General features: G+C 44.0%; 2 pseudogenes; both read right to left on the minus strand.

Moving 5' to 3' along the window:
- Window positions 1-3,194: 3,194 nt before the first annotated feature.
- Window positions 3,195-3,422, minus strand: LOC130709371 (phosphatidylinositol N-acetylglucosaminyltransferase subunit Y-like; annotated as a pseudogene).
- An 83-nt stretch (window positions 3,423-3,505) lies between these two features.
- Window positions 3,506-3,850, minus strand: LOC130709370 (protein preY, mitochondrial-like; annotated as a pseudogene).
- Between the last annotated feature and the right edge of the window lie 9,748 nt (window positions 3,851-13,598).

A 13,598-nucleotide genomic window follows, 5' to 3' on the forward strand; every position in this document is an offset into this window, starting at 1 on the left:
TGTCTTTCTTTTTAATCTTCACAAAAAAAGGACCTCTGCTTGTTTTAACTGACCCATCGTCATTCACGTGCTTCCTTCCTGACTTCCCACTCCTCATGCCCTTTGCCCATTTTCCACACCGGGATATTCTCACCTCATTTAATCTTTTTTAAATTTATTTCTGGCCACATTGGGTCTTCGTTGCTGCGCGCGGGCTTTCTCTAGTTGTGGCGAGCGGGGGCTACTCTTTGTTGCAATGCACGGGCTTCTCATTGCAGTGGCTTCTCTTGTTGTGGAGCACGGGCTCTAGGCACAGCAGCCTTCAGTAGTTGTGGCACGAGGGCTCAGTAGTTGTGGCTTGCAAGCTCTAGAGCGCAGGCTCAGTAGTTGTGGCTTGCAAGCTCTAGAGCGCAGGCTCAGTAGTTGTGGCGCACGGGCTTAGTTGCTCCGCGGCATGTGAGATCTTCCCAAACCAAGGCTCGAACCCGTGTCCCCTGCACTGGCAGGCAGATTCTTAACCACTGCGCCACCAGGGAAGCCCTCATTTAATCTTTACAAACTCAAAAATGTGAAGCAATTACTCTGAGGTCACAAAGCTAATCTGTGTGGAGCCAGCACTTGGACCCTGGACCCTGACCCCAAGTCTAAACTATTTCTACCACACAACCTCGTTGCTCAAAGAAGATTTCAAGAATCCTCAAATAAAGTTGCACTTAAAAAAAATTACTTAGTAAGTGAAATCATTGCATCTGTGGATACCCAGAAGATGCAGGCAGTTTCAAAGAAAGCCAGGCAGTTGCGTTTTGTTTTTAAGCAGCATGAGAAAGGAATAATGTAGACAGAATCTCCAGAAGGGAACCAGTCGGTAGTCTTAAGGTGCCCAGAGGTCCTGGTCTGGCAAGGCGGGCCCCGCCCCTGCTGCGGGTGGAGTCCCTGCAGCTCTGTGGTAGGTGTTAATCCACACTGAGGAATGAGAGATGGCAGCAGCTTCAACCAGCCCAATCTAACAAACCTGTTGGGCAAACCCTTTTGGCAAGAGCTTTTACGCAGAAAAAGCCCTGCCTCTCCTCTCCCCCTCCCTTCCCCGGGGCACCACAGCCTGAGGCTGAAGGGATCCCAGGATGGTCCTCCCACCTGCTAGAGGTTAGATCCGAGTGGGCCTGCAGCCCAGCTCTCCAGGTTCTGAGAGGAAGGGACACTGGTCGTGTCAGAAAAGGTGATGGAAGAGCAAGTGTTGGCCACAAACTGTTTTCTCTCACCCTTTTACTTGTTTTCTCTGGAACATGTACACGCATTCCACACACAGACCATGTCCCGAGTTCATTACCAAAAAGAAGCTACAAGAATTTCTTTTCCAGGGCCTTATAGCTCATCTACTCCAACCACCTCCCATACGGAAGAGGAAACCAAGATGCAGAGAGGCACAGAGGCTTGCCCAGGGTCGGCGTAGGGAGGAGTCCCGCAGTGAGAACCATCATCAGTGACAAAGTCGCATTCTCATAGTCGGAGCTTCAATTCTGAGCCATCAACATAAAAAACAAGGCCAGCAAGGCTGACTGCAGCAGCACCACCCTGAACCCGCCCCGCCCCCAGACAGTGGTTTTTATTACTTCCTTTTTGCTGTCTTTAACACTTCACACACATTTATCTGACTTACCACACCTCTTCGGTAACAACTCTTACACACCCCACAGGGCACGTGGCCATCAAGAGCAGGGGCTGGGCCATTTCAATTTCATTTCAGTCTCTCTAGCGTCTGCCACCCTGACAACATATTGACAGTCAATACATTTGAGGACAAGAAGGACATAAACGGGGAGGGGCAGTAAAGGAACGAGGACTAAATAAAGGAAAATTTCTATTCTTTGACCTTTTTCATCTTTTGCTCCACACAAATCATTGTTGAATGATTACACACACAGGCCCTACATTTCCGGGCCCCCGAGAGACCCTCCCTGGCCCCTGGCTGTCTACGTGTCAGGCCAGGCCACTCCTCTTCACAACTGTCATAAGCCTTTTCCAATTCCTGCGCTTTCCCCTCCATGCCTCACCCTCACCCACCAGGACAGCATCACTGGGTGTCGTCTCAATGCAGGACATCACCTAAAAAAATCCCAGGAGACAGTCTCATATGATTAAACAAATCTGTAAACAAACTGAGGCCCAAGGGATGGGAGGAGAGGAGGAAGAAGGCAATTAAAAATAAAAGTGCTCAAGCATAAATTACAGTACTGGACTAGAAACCAAGTTATCATTATATAATATAAACTATATTACATAAACTAAGTTATCAAACTGACCTTGTATAAGTGCTTCTGGAAACAAGCAGGCCATCAGCCATGGCTTGGCAATCTTGGTGGACAGAGATGGGGCGGGGAGGAGGTAACTTGGGGCTTGCTATGTGGGCTACTTCTGTCTACAGTCACACAGAGAAAAGCTGGTGAAACCAATTAAGAAAGACTATTTTCACATAGGTACTGGAAAAGAGATTATTGTCATTTTACACAGTAAAATGCATGAAATACTCAATTAAAGACTAATTTAACGGGACTTCCCTGGTGGCGCAGTGGTTAAGAATCCACCTGCCAATGCAGGGGGCATGGGTTCAAGCCCTGGTCTGGGAAGATCCCACGTACCGTGGAGAAACGAAGCCCGTGCGCCGCTACAAGAGAAGCCACTGCAGTGAGAAGCCAGCGCACGGCAACAAAGAGTAGCCCCAGCTCGCCACAACTAGAGAAAGTCTGTGCGCAGCAATGAAGACCCAATGCAGCCAAAAATAAATAAATAAATAAATAAATCTATTTTTTAAAAAAAGACTAATTTAACAAAATCAAAAGTTGACTCTCCTCAAAGTTTTAGGATTGACTTTTTTTTTTTTAAGATTTCAAATTAGTAACTTTTAATTATGAATGGGATAAGAAATAAAGTCATCAGATGATGGCTGGGGCTGTTAATTTCCAACAAGACACGTTGTTGAAATGTTTCTCCTGATACCCCAGGTATAAATAAGAACCTTCAAAAAACAAGGGCAGAACCAAAGTACAATAAAGAAGCCTCTGCAGCTTAAGCTTCCCTAGTCCTAAACCTCTGACAGAAGCTAGGCAAAGCATCTTTCTTGCACATTAAGTGGGTGTCCAGTATTTCCATGTAGTTGAGCTTTCAGAGACAGACACTCAAGCCTATCATTAGGATATACCATCTTAGCTCTGGTTGTATTAATTATGCCTGAAGAGTTTAATACTCATCCAAGTCCAAAGGTGGAAGAACACATAAATGGGTATGGTAATCGGCAAGAGCAGACTGTAAAAGCACAGGCTGGTTGTGCTAGTGCAGCCCTTGGGAAGTTTTCTTCCATGGAGGCCGAGTATAACAGCCCTGCTAACGAAACCAACGGAATAAGGACAGTCAACGTAGGAAGAGACAGAAACATTCTTCCCCTCCACTTATTACCCGCCACTCTGACTTTTTAAAAGGTGGATGGTATTTAGAAAATTCAGTTGTGTGTGTTGTCGTTTTTACGTATGATCTAATGCTGCTCCGTTTCTTCTTGCTTCTTATTTTGATGTGTCATCCTAGCTGCCTGTGGTATCATATTAGGAATCCCATCAATAATTGGTTAGGCTATTCCTAACTCTTCGTTAATCAATTCATTTGTCGATGCTTCATATCGGAGCGGCCTCTTGGAGAGCGGGCACACCAGGAACTCCAGCAGCGCTGGGTCGAAGGCGCGGGGCGGTTCCCGCGTCCGCTAGCTCTGGTCTGGGGACGGCCGCGACACCGATGCGTGCACACACCTCCGGGCGACCGCGGGCGGCTGTGCGCGTGTCCCCCGCAGTGCTGAGGCGAGCCGGCCGCAAACTCCGCGCGGCATGGCCTGGCAGCCCGCGACCGAGCCCCTGCGCGCCCGTGACCACCCGCACCGCTGCAGGCGCTCAGGATTGACTTTCAAAATCACATCATTCCTCACCACTTAATTCCATGGCCTATAATAAATGACCATAAAGAGAAGTAAATTTTTTTAGATTTTAAAACAATCACTTTAATGTTAAGCACTTGGGCAGCCAAATTCAATCTGCCATTTTCCCCGACATAGAGATTCACCTATGTCACTTCCGAAAGGTACTCTACAAACTCTTTCAAATGACCAATGCCCTTTCCAATTCTATTAAATTTCGTAATGCTTGTCCCCATGAAATGTAGGGTTTGAGAGCACCTCCATCAACTCTTGCAAAATAAAAGTTTACGTTTGTTTACATTTATTTCCAAAATAAAAATATATCTCCCAAAATAAACATTGTTTGAACATGCTGCAAGTTGGGATTGCATTAATACCAGTGACATTCATTGTGTTTTTCTTAAATAATTTAATAAAGTGCCTTGGGAAGTCTCAATTTCTTGGCTATTTGGATGAAGGTTTCCAGTGACAAATTTCCTTAAAGAGCATTTGCCCTTGGGTACAACAAAGGGTACAACAAAGGGGACACAAGGGGACACCAAGGAGCATAAAGTGCCGTGCCTCGGGCGCCAGGACTCCCTGCTTAGCCACTTGGAGTCTCTTAGAGAAGCAGCTTTGAGATAACTGCCTGACTCACTCTTTCAAAAACATGCATGAGGATCACAGAGTTGTACAGAATTGGCATGTGCAGAGATGTAAATAATGCTGTATTCAAATAAAAGGAATCAACAGGTCTGACATCTTGAGAGAGGGGGAAAAAAGAAATGAAATGAAGAAATGGGGTGGAGGTACCAGGGACACTCCTTACCGCAAGAAAAATTAACAACTGCACACCAGCCTCTACCCATTCACCAGTTGCTTTTGTAATAGGGAAGAAGAAATCTGACTCCATATTGAATCTATTTCTTTTACTTTAACCTTTGTGTTCTATTGCTTTTGCTACAAGTTAAGAATGTTGCCTATAGCCTGCAATATACAGGACAGTCCATTCTCAAGGCTCTGACCTTTAAAGGTATAACACTTTCCCATTCATACAAAAAGCTGCAGAACAGAGAATAACGTTTGTCTTGTTGGAGGTTTACAGGAGCATCATGACCTTTAGACACCTACATGGACAGCTGCAAGAACAAAGGATTCTGACACTAAGAAGTCTGCAACTACCAGCCACACCCCCTCCTCTTCTAGTATAAAAGCAGCCTGAATCCTAACCCAGGAAAGATGGTTCTTTTGGACGCCAGTCCACCATCTTCTCAGTCTGCTGGCTTTCCGAATATAGCCCCTACTCCTCGCCCCAACAATTCATCTCTCGATTTACTGGCCCGTCATGCAGCGAGCTGTCCAAGCTTGGACTCGGTAACATTTGTCCATGTGCCAGGAATCGTGCCAAAGGCCCAAGGGAATACACACACACAGTGGTTACTGAGGTTTCCTCATTTTACAGATAAGTGAACTGCTTCCAGAAACTTGTCTGAGGTTCCCAAGATGGAGAGTGGAGGGAGGGGGCAGGAACCGGGAACCCAAATGGGCAGCTCCCGGCCTGCAAGTCCATCTCAGCTGCTGCCAAACTTGAAGACAGGCAGAGAGAGCTGCATGGATGGCACAGCCGGGATGGAGGAGCGCTTGGCACCCTGTCCTCATTAAGTGCTCTCACAAAGACCCCATCCTAGATCCAAGTATGCCACCCTCAAAACCCCCTCCTGGGGCCCAGGAGCCCTTAAGAACAACTGCTGTCCTCACTCACACCATCGCTCATGCTGGCTCTCCCAGCCTGAGACATCCATTCTCTTGCTTCTCAATCCTGCCCCCACGCTTAAAGGTACAGGTTCAAATCCCACTGCCTTCTCCATAAGGACACCCTCGGTTCCCCTAGTGCACTGTAATCTAATCCTCTCCTCCTAGCACCTGGGACTCCCCAAACTGAAGCCCCTCAAAAGGACTGCCAAGAGCTAGTTACCCAGACGCCCCCTACCCCCAGCAATGCTTCCCAGCCCGAACAGTTCCCGGTGAGCTGAGATCCACTCTCCTCACCCTGGAGGGAGGCAGGACCAAGAGGCTCCCCAACCCACAGGCTGTAACTGTGAGGTGAAAGCACCCCAACTGCTGACCACCAGGCTCTGCTCTTCACACACAGAGTATCCGATGAAAATACGTGACCCTGGGAGACCACCTCTTCTCCAGAGTCAGAGGCCATCCTCCTCCCAGAAGACAACCTCTCTAGAGACAAGTGACCCTGGGGTGGCAACTTCAGGATGGGGTACCAAACAAGCAGAGTGGCTCCCCTCTCTCCCAGCCTCCATCTCCCAGATTCCTTTCCTGCCTCTTCTCCCTTTCTCAAATGTTGTTCAATTTCACCAAGTTACAGATGGGTGCTTGAGGACTGTTTTTAGATTTTTTTTAAATATCAAAATTAATCACATGGATTTAAAATATACATCCTCAAAACAGTGACATTTTGGCTTTTTGTCCAAATGTTCTATTAAAGGGGAAGCTGTTCTACGTCTACATATTTAAGGAAGGGATGAAATAGTAACATCGCTTTCTCTGGCCACCTGCCAAGAAAAATTTGTTGTCAAAATAAAAGAGAACATGTTGCTTGCTCAATATATGAGCACACTGCTGAGCAGCTTAGAAATTGGGCCTCTTTTACCAAGCAGTTTAAATCACCTAATTTTATTTACTTTTAAAAATTTTTATCGGAGTAGAGTTGATTTACAATGTTGTGTTACGTTTCAGGTGTATAGCAAAGAGAATCAGTTATACATATACATATATCCACTCTGTTTTTAGATTCTTTTCCCATATCGGCCATTACAGAGTATTGAGTAGAGTTCCCTGTGCTATACAGTAGGTCCTTATTTGTTATCTATTTTATATACAGTAGTGTGTATATGTCAATCCCAATCTCCCAATTTATCTCTCCTCCCCCTTAACCCCTGGTAACCCTAAATTTGTTTTCTTAAATCACCTAATTTTAAGTGTCTCTGTGAATGTCACCTTCATATATCATAGATTATCACCTCCTTGGAAACATCGGGGACCACAGCAATCTCTGTGTCTCTCAGTGCCATTTGCACACTGTGCCCACTCCTTCCTCCCTCGGGGGGTCCAATCACTCCCAGAACTTCTGCCACCTCTACACTGATGACTCCCACACACACACTTGGAGGTCCAGCATGAGCTTGTCCTCCCACTCTGGGTGGTGCTCACATAGCATCTTAGTCACGTGTGGGGCAGGGACCAAAAAAAGAGAGGCCATCATGCTGAAACCAGAGATGGCTACCTGAGGCTTCATTATATCACTCTCTGTTATCTGCACTTGATTAAAAATTTCCATTATAAGGAGGCTTTTTTTTCTAAAGAGGATCCATCAGAACCTTGAGGAAAAAAAATTCAAAGAGAGAAACAGTCAGTTAAAAATAGGATTATTCATGAGAGATATTTTAAGTTCATCTGAAGGAAATAATTCCTTTTGTGGTGAAGGGAGAAGAAAAATAAAAGGGTTGCATCTCATTTACTTAAAGAATAAAAGCTACATAAGTTCCTTATAAACAAGCATCAAATTTAGCCATAAAATAATAAATGTAAAATACATGTCATTAGTCCCAAAGGTTACATATTTATAGAGGATGGTATTTGTAACAAACCCACTTTGACCCTTTCACTGTTAAGACAAATAGATTTGATTCTGAAAACATCACCAGGCTTTTCACTGAACAATCTAGACCCAGACTTGAAGTTGGTTTTTGTTTTTTTTAAACAACTGTGTTACTCCCTGATCAGGACTCAAAAAACAAGAAGCACTTGGATGTTAAGTGCTTTTCAAAGAAAATAAACAACAACAGAATTCTAAAGCACAAATTATAAGCCTTAGCAAGTTAATGGTCCATGGACCGTAAATATGGTCCATATTCATGACTGCAGTAGATTCAAACAATCAACATATGAGCTTGTCTGTGCAGGTTTTTTCCTATTATGCAGGGGGTGGGGATGAGGAGGGAACAAGCTAAGTGGGTTGCCATGGTTACAAAGATATTTAATGTCAGCTCAGGGACCAAAATCTACTTCAAGTTCTCCACACGGACCAGTCTCCCTTTTCAGTAAGTCAATCTCCAGCCCCCACAAGATTACTGTCCCCTGGGACAGCCCTTGCTGCTGCTCCCCTGGGGTCCTGAATCAACGGCGATCTCCACTTCATCATCCACCTCAAAGCTCTCCCTCTCCAGTAGCTCCAGGCACAGGCTGCTCTTTCCCTCTCCGACAACTTCCTGAAAAGGTTCCATGTCTTGTCACGTCCCTTTGTTGTGCCTTGACCTTCCCAATCCCCTTCACCCCTCTAGAATCTTCACAGTCCTCTGCCTCTCCTGACTTCCCAGAGCACCTAACACTGCTGGCCACCATCCCTACCCCCACCCCAAGTTCAAGACCATCCATCCCCTAACCCCAATTCTCTACTGGTTCTCTTGCATCTTGGCAGCCTTTGCTCCTGGCCCCATCCCCCAAAATGGGCACTCTCCACGGTTCTGGGTTCAAGCCTATGGTGGGTCTTCCTTCACCCCACACTCCAGTCCTCTGGACCCCTCCTCCCACACCACTACAGCCTCCGGGTCCCAAGGTTAAGAAATGTCCCAACGTACCCCTATCTGCAGCTCACTTCCTTCACACCTCCCTGAATTGGTTTCCAAATCTCATCCCATCCACTATCTTTTTCTCTCTCACTCCCTTTCAAATAAATCACACACAGGCACACATACACTTTATTTTTTTATGTACCACATCCTCTTTATTTTTTTAACATCTTTATTGGAGTATAATTGCTTTACAATGGTGTTAGTTTCTGCTGTATAACAAAGTGAATCAGCTATACATATACATATATCCCCAATCTCCTCCCTCTTGCGTCTCCCTCCCACCCTCCCTATCCCACCCCTCTAGGTGGTCACAAAGCACCAAGCTGGTCTCCTTGTGCTATGCAGCTGCTTCCCACTAGCTATCTATCTTACATTTGGTAGTGTATATATGTCCATGCCACTCTCTCACTTCGTCCCAGCTTACCCTTCCCCCTCCCCCTGTCCTCAAGTCCATTCTCTACATCTGCGTCTTTATTCCTGTACTGCCCCTAGGTTCTTCAGAACCATTGTTTTTTTTTTCTTTTTTAAGATTCCATTTTAATCCTGTACCGTCCTTGACCTGGTTTGGGCCCTCAGTTTTCCCCCAGCAAGACTGATGAAGTGACCTAATTCAACAAATATCAAGCACCTACTTAAACTAAGCAATGTTTCAAACAGACCACAAAGAATGAAGTTATATGGTCAATTATCATAAGGTTGCTAAGGGCTTAGAGGAAATATAAAGCACAGTACAGGGGATAAGGATGGGGACAGTCAGAGAAAGCCTCTCTTCTCAGAGGGAAGGTGGACGGAAGGGGGCGAGACAATTCCAGGAAGAGGGAACAGCCAGTGTAAAGGCCAGAGACTGGATAGCTCAAAGGCCAGCGTGGCTGCAGAGACTTGAGCTGGGGGCGAGGTAGGAGAGGCAGTGAACTGAGCCAAGGGCCTGACAGGTGACAGAGAACTTTGGCTTTACCATGAGGGAGACTAGGGGCCAGTGGAGGATTCTGAGTAGAGAAGTAGATAAAGCAATTTCAGTTTTTAAATATCCCCCCAGCTTCTTTCTGAGAATAGACTGCTGTTGGGCAAATAGGAAGCAGAGAGCCCCGTTAGGAGGCCGTAAAATGACCTGGAGCCATGATCACACTCACCTCACGTCCACCTCTCTGGCTCAAGTCATCCTCCTAAACACAGGCCTGACCATGATATGTCACCACATCCTCTCCACAAGAACTTTCCATGGCTCCCCATCACCTCCGTAACTATCAAGTGTCACTTCTTCACATGGTCATCAAGGCTGCACTGTGTCCTATCACCCCTCCCTAAGCACCATGCCCTCCAAACCCACAGGATCACCTGCTGTTCCCCTGACACATCGCTACAAGCCTGCAATCCCCAACTGCCTCTGCCCTCCTTTCTCTGCCCCTGAAAGTTATTTATTCATCCATCAGGGCTAAGCCCAAACACAACTTCCTCAGGAGCCTTTCCTGGCTGCCCCCAACACTGCACTTTTCTTGCACCTCTACCAGACCGCTCTTTCATCAGTTCCTGGTTAGAGTTCCCACCAGATTGCTAACTCCTTGACAGCAAGAACTGTGCCTGACCCATCTAGGAATACACAAGGGGCCAAGCACAGTGCAACGCTTCCACTAAGCACTCAATCAACGCATGCTGGCTAAATGAACAAATTGGCCCTTTTGTTATATATCTTCTTGAGGTCTTGTGGTGTGGAGGGGTGGGCAGAGTTGTCCAAGGACAGGTTTTCCCCCTTGGCTACTGTCATCTGGAGGACAGGAGTCCCTCTGATGCAGCCCCTGGGGACTCCATGGTACAGCCACAAGTAGGGATGTGGGGATGGATCTGAACCCAGACCTTCAAAGTCTTCTGTCCTCTCAGCCAGGTATCTCTAGGAAGGCCCATACAATCTGCTTTACATTTGCCTAAAGCGTTGGCAACATGTTTTTCCTAGTCTCATTCTAGAAGTATACAGATGTAGACAAAAGCACCTAGAAGGATCTCAGCCCAGTTAACAGTAATTACAGTATTAAGAGATGGAATTAACTTTATTTTCTTTTACTTTATCTTGACTTTTTTCCCTAAATAAACATAAGAAAAAAGTCTCTTAGAAAGAATGCCATAGTACCATCAAGTTACATTTAAAAAATGGTTCCAAAAATAAAAAGTATTAAAAAAAAGAAAACAAAAACCACATACACTGGAGACATGAGACCACTGAATATACAATACCACTTATAGAGGAAGACTGTAAAAACTGAAAACATTTTAAATGGGTTGTATGAAGCATGCAATTAACAACTGACCCTGTGTTTTCACTTCTGAAATAATTATTTTACAAAACATAAAGTAGTAAAACATTGTTCTGGGCATCCTGGGCACTTACTGATGCCTCTTATCTAAATTAAACTCTTTCATGGGTTTCATAAACATGTGTAAACTAGCTGTCATCACTGCACCTTAGCTCACATCACACAGGTGACCAATCAGCTCTAAATGGAACATTTCAATGACTGTCATTTTATGACTTACAGAGGAAATGTCAATTAAAAATAACAGGGGATCAACTATCAACAAATAATATGTCTTATTTAAGCTGATGCTACATCAAAAAAGTGTTGACTCAACAAAGATTTGGCTTCTAACTTTCAGTAAAAGACCTACACAACTTTTATAGTGAAATAGCATATTAAAACACAGAAGATACAGTTGCTTTAGTTACCATCTTTTTAAAGAAATAAAAGGGGGGCAAAGGCACAGTGTGTATGTCAGGCACAGTGCTAGGTATTTTAGGTGCATGATCAAATTAATTTTCTTAGCAAATCTGAGCTAGATTATCTCCCCTATTTCACTAATGAGGAAACGGAGGCTTAGAGTAATTTATCACACAGTAGCCACCGTCACACAGTAAGTGGCAAAAATGGAACTCAAATCCAGGTCTGCTTCACAAAAGACTAAACACTCTGATTCTGGAAATGCCACTTACATGAAGTTCAAGAACAGGAAACACCAATCTATGACGATATGCAGCACATCTAAGATGATATAACAAGTCAGAATAACGGTTCCCTTTAGGGGCTGGAGACTGACTGGAAAGGGGCACAGGGACCTTCTGGGGTACTGAAAACGTTTTCTTCTTGATCTGGTGGTAGACACACATTCATGAGCTGCACGCTTAATATTAATGCACTTTACACATTTTATTGTATGCTACGCCTCAAGTTTAAAAAAAAAATCCTCATTTGATTGACTCCAATCCAAGTTCATGTTCTTTAACCACTAAACCATCATACCACTATTTGACAGAACCTGACCACACTCTAGAATTGATTCTCTTGGATAATCAGTTTTTAAAAACATTCTGGTTAAGTGAAGTACATCCTAATCACATCAGAGTGAAGGCAACTGAACAATAAACTTATTTTTAAATGCCACAGAATGAAAAGTAGAAAGTATCAATTTCCTTGCTACTGGGAATTTCCTGTCTGTAGCCATATCAGAATAAAAATAATTTTAAACCTCGCTCTAAAGAAATGTTCATAGAGGCACAGAAAATAATTTGTAACAAAATTCTTAAGAGTTATCTATGGAAGTACCTAAATAAAACTACATAAAATATTTCAAGACATACATTATAACTTTATCAACAATGTTGACCCTCAAAAGAAGTTTGAATTTTGTTACAAAAACTGAGACAAGGCAAGAAGACAAAGCTGGTGGGCAAAGTGCATAAATCTCACGGTAGAGGCAACACAGTGAGTGTAAAAATCTCAAAGCAGAGTTGTAACAAACAGAAAACTCAAATAACTTTTCCCAGCAGTAAGGTGATTGTGCCACATACGCCCTAATAACAAATTCTCCATTGAGTAGCAAGTTCTTCCCACCAAAGCTTTGTTCAGACTAGCAAAGCCTCATCATCAGCTGGTGATGATGAAATCATTACATCAATTCGCTCAAAGCCTCACCCCACACTACATATATGTCTTAGTCAAGCGGTAATTGCCTCTCCTGAGAGAAGAATTTATTCATCCACAATTTGGAGACAAATTTAGCAAGCACCTAGTTACAGTTTTACCACCTTTGGGGAAGTGGGGAGGGACAGCTGGATCCACACCTGTTGGTTGTATGGTCTTTACTGGGTGCTTTTGAGTATGCAAGCCAAGAAACCCAACCTTCAAATTCAGAGCCCAGTTTAGTTCATGTTTTAACATTCTGTACACACCAAAAGTGCCAGGCAATTGACTGAAATGATTTTAGTTTCTCCTGAGCATTTGCATATAAGACCAAAAGGCCTTTACGAGAATTTTTCAGCATTGATAACTTACGCACCACTATTGGGCATGTGCAAGATTACATAACCAAATATTATCCCAGATGCAAGAATTTCAATGTTTATAAAAGTAACCATTTCTATTTATTAATTTTTAAAGTCCTTAACAAACTGCTCAATAAAACTGTCAAAAAAAAAAAAAAAACACAACCTAAGTAGAGTCAAATATTGTAGCTATTAAGCAAGCTAGAATGAATGAAAAGCACTGACCCAGTATGTTAAGAACAGAGTGTGCTTTAACTACATTCACAGCCCTGGTTCAGCATTCCTAAATTATGGTTAGAGGGGAAAACAAAACAAAACAAAAACAAAAACAAAAAAACCCAGCATCGTCAGAAAACATTAAAACTTAAAAGTTTTGAAGGGGAGCAGAATATGCCACCCCAAGATATGTCACTTTGACACAATGATTATTTTGAATTAAAGTTACTTGAGAAAACAGCCAGTGTAAGGACATTCTGACCCCCCTTTGTCCCCGTGAAAACAAGAGATAAATCTTCCGTAGGAAGGTACCCTCCCTTGCACCAGGAGGGTAGAAGGCATTCTTATCACCAGAGATAGGGAATTCAGCGCTGAGAAGCCTGCACAAACCTCGTTACTTCTTCACTCATCAGTCACCCTAAACCCAAACCCCTTTGTTTTGTCAATTCTTCACAAATGTATTTGTTTCTTTGTCTAAAAGGTATGAAAGCTGCCTGCTTTGGTCACTTCT

Source organism: Balaenoptera acutorostrata, chromosome 12, assembly GCF_949987535.1.
Source record: "Balaenoptera acutorostrata chromosome 12, mBalAcu1.1, whole genome shotgun sequence".
In the NCBI taxonomy this organism is placed as follows: Eukaryota; Metazoa; Chordata; class Mammalia; order Artiodactyla; family Balaenopteridae; genus Balaenoptera; species Balaenoptera acutorostrata.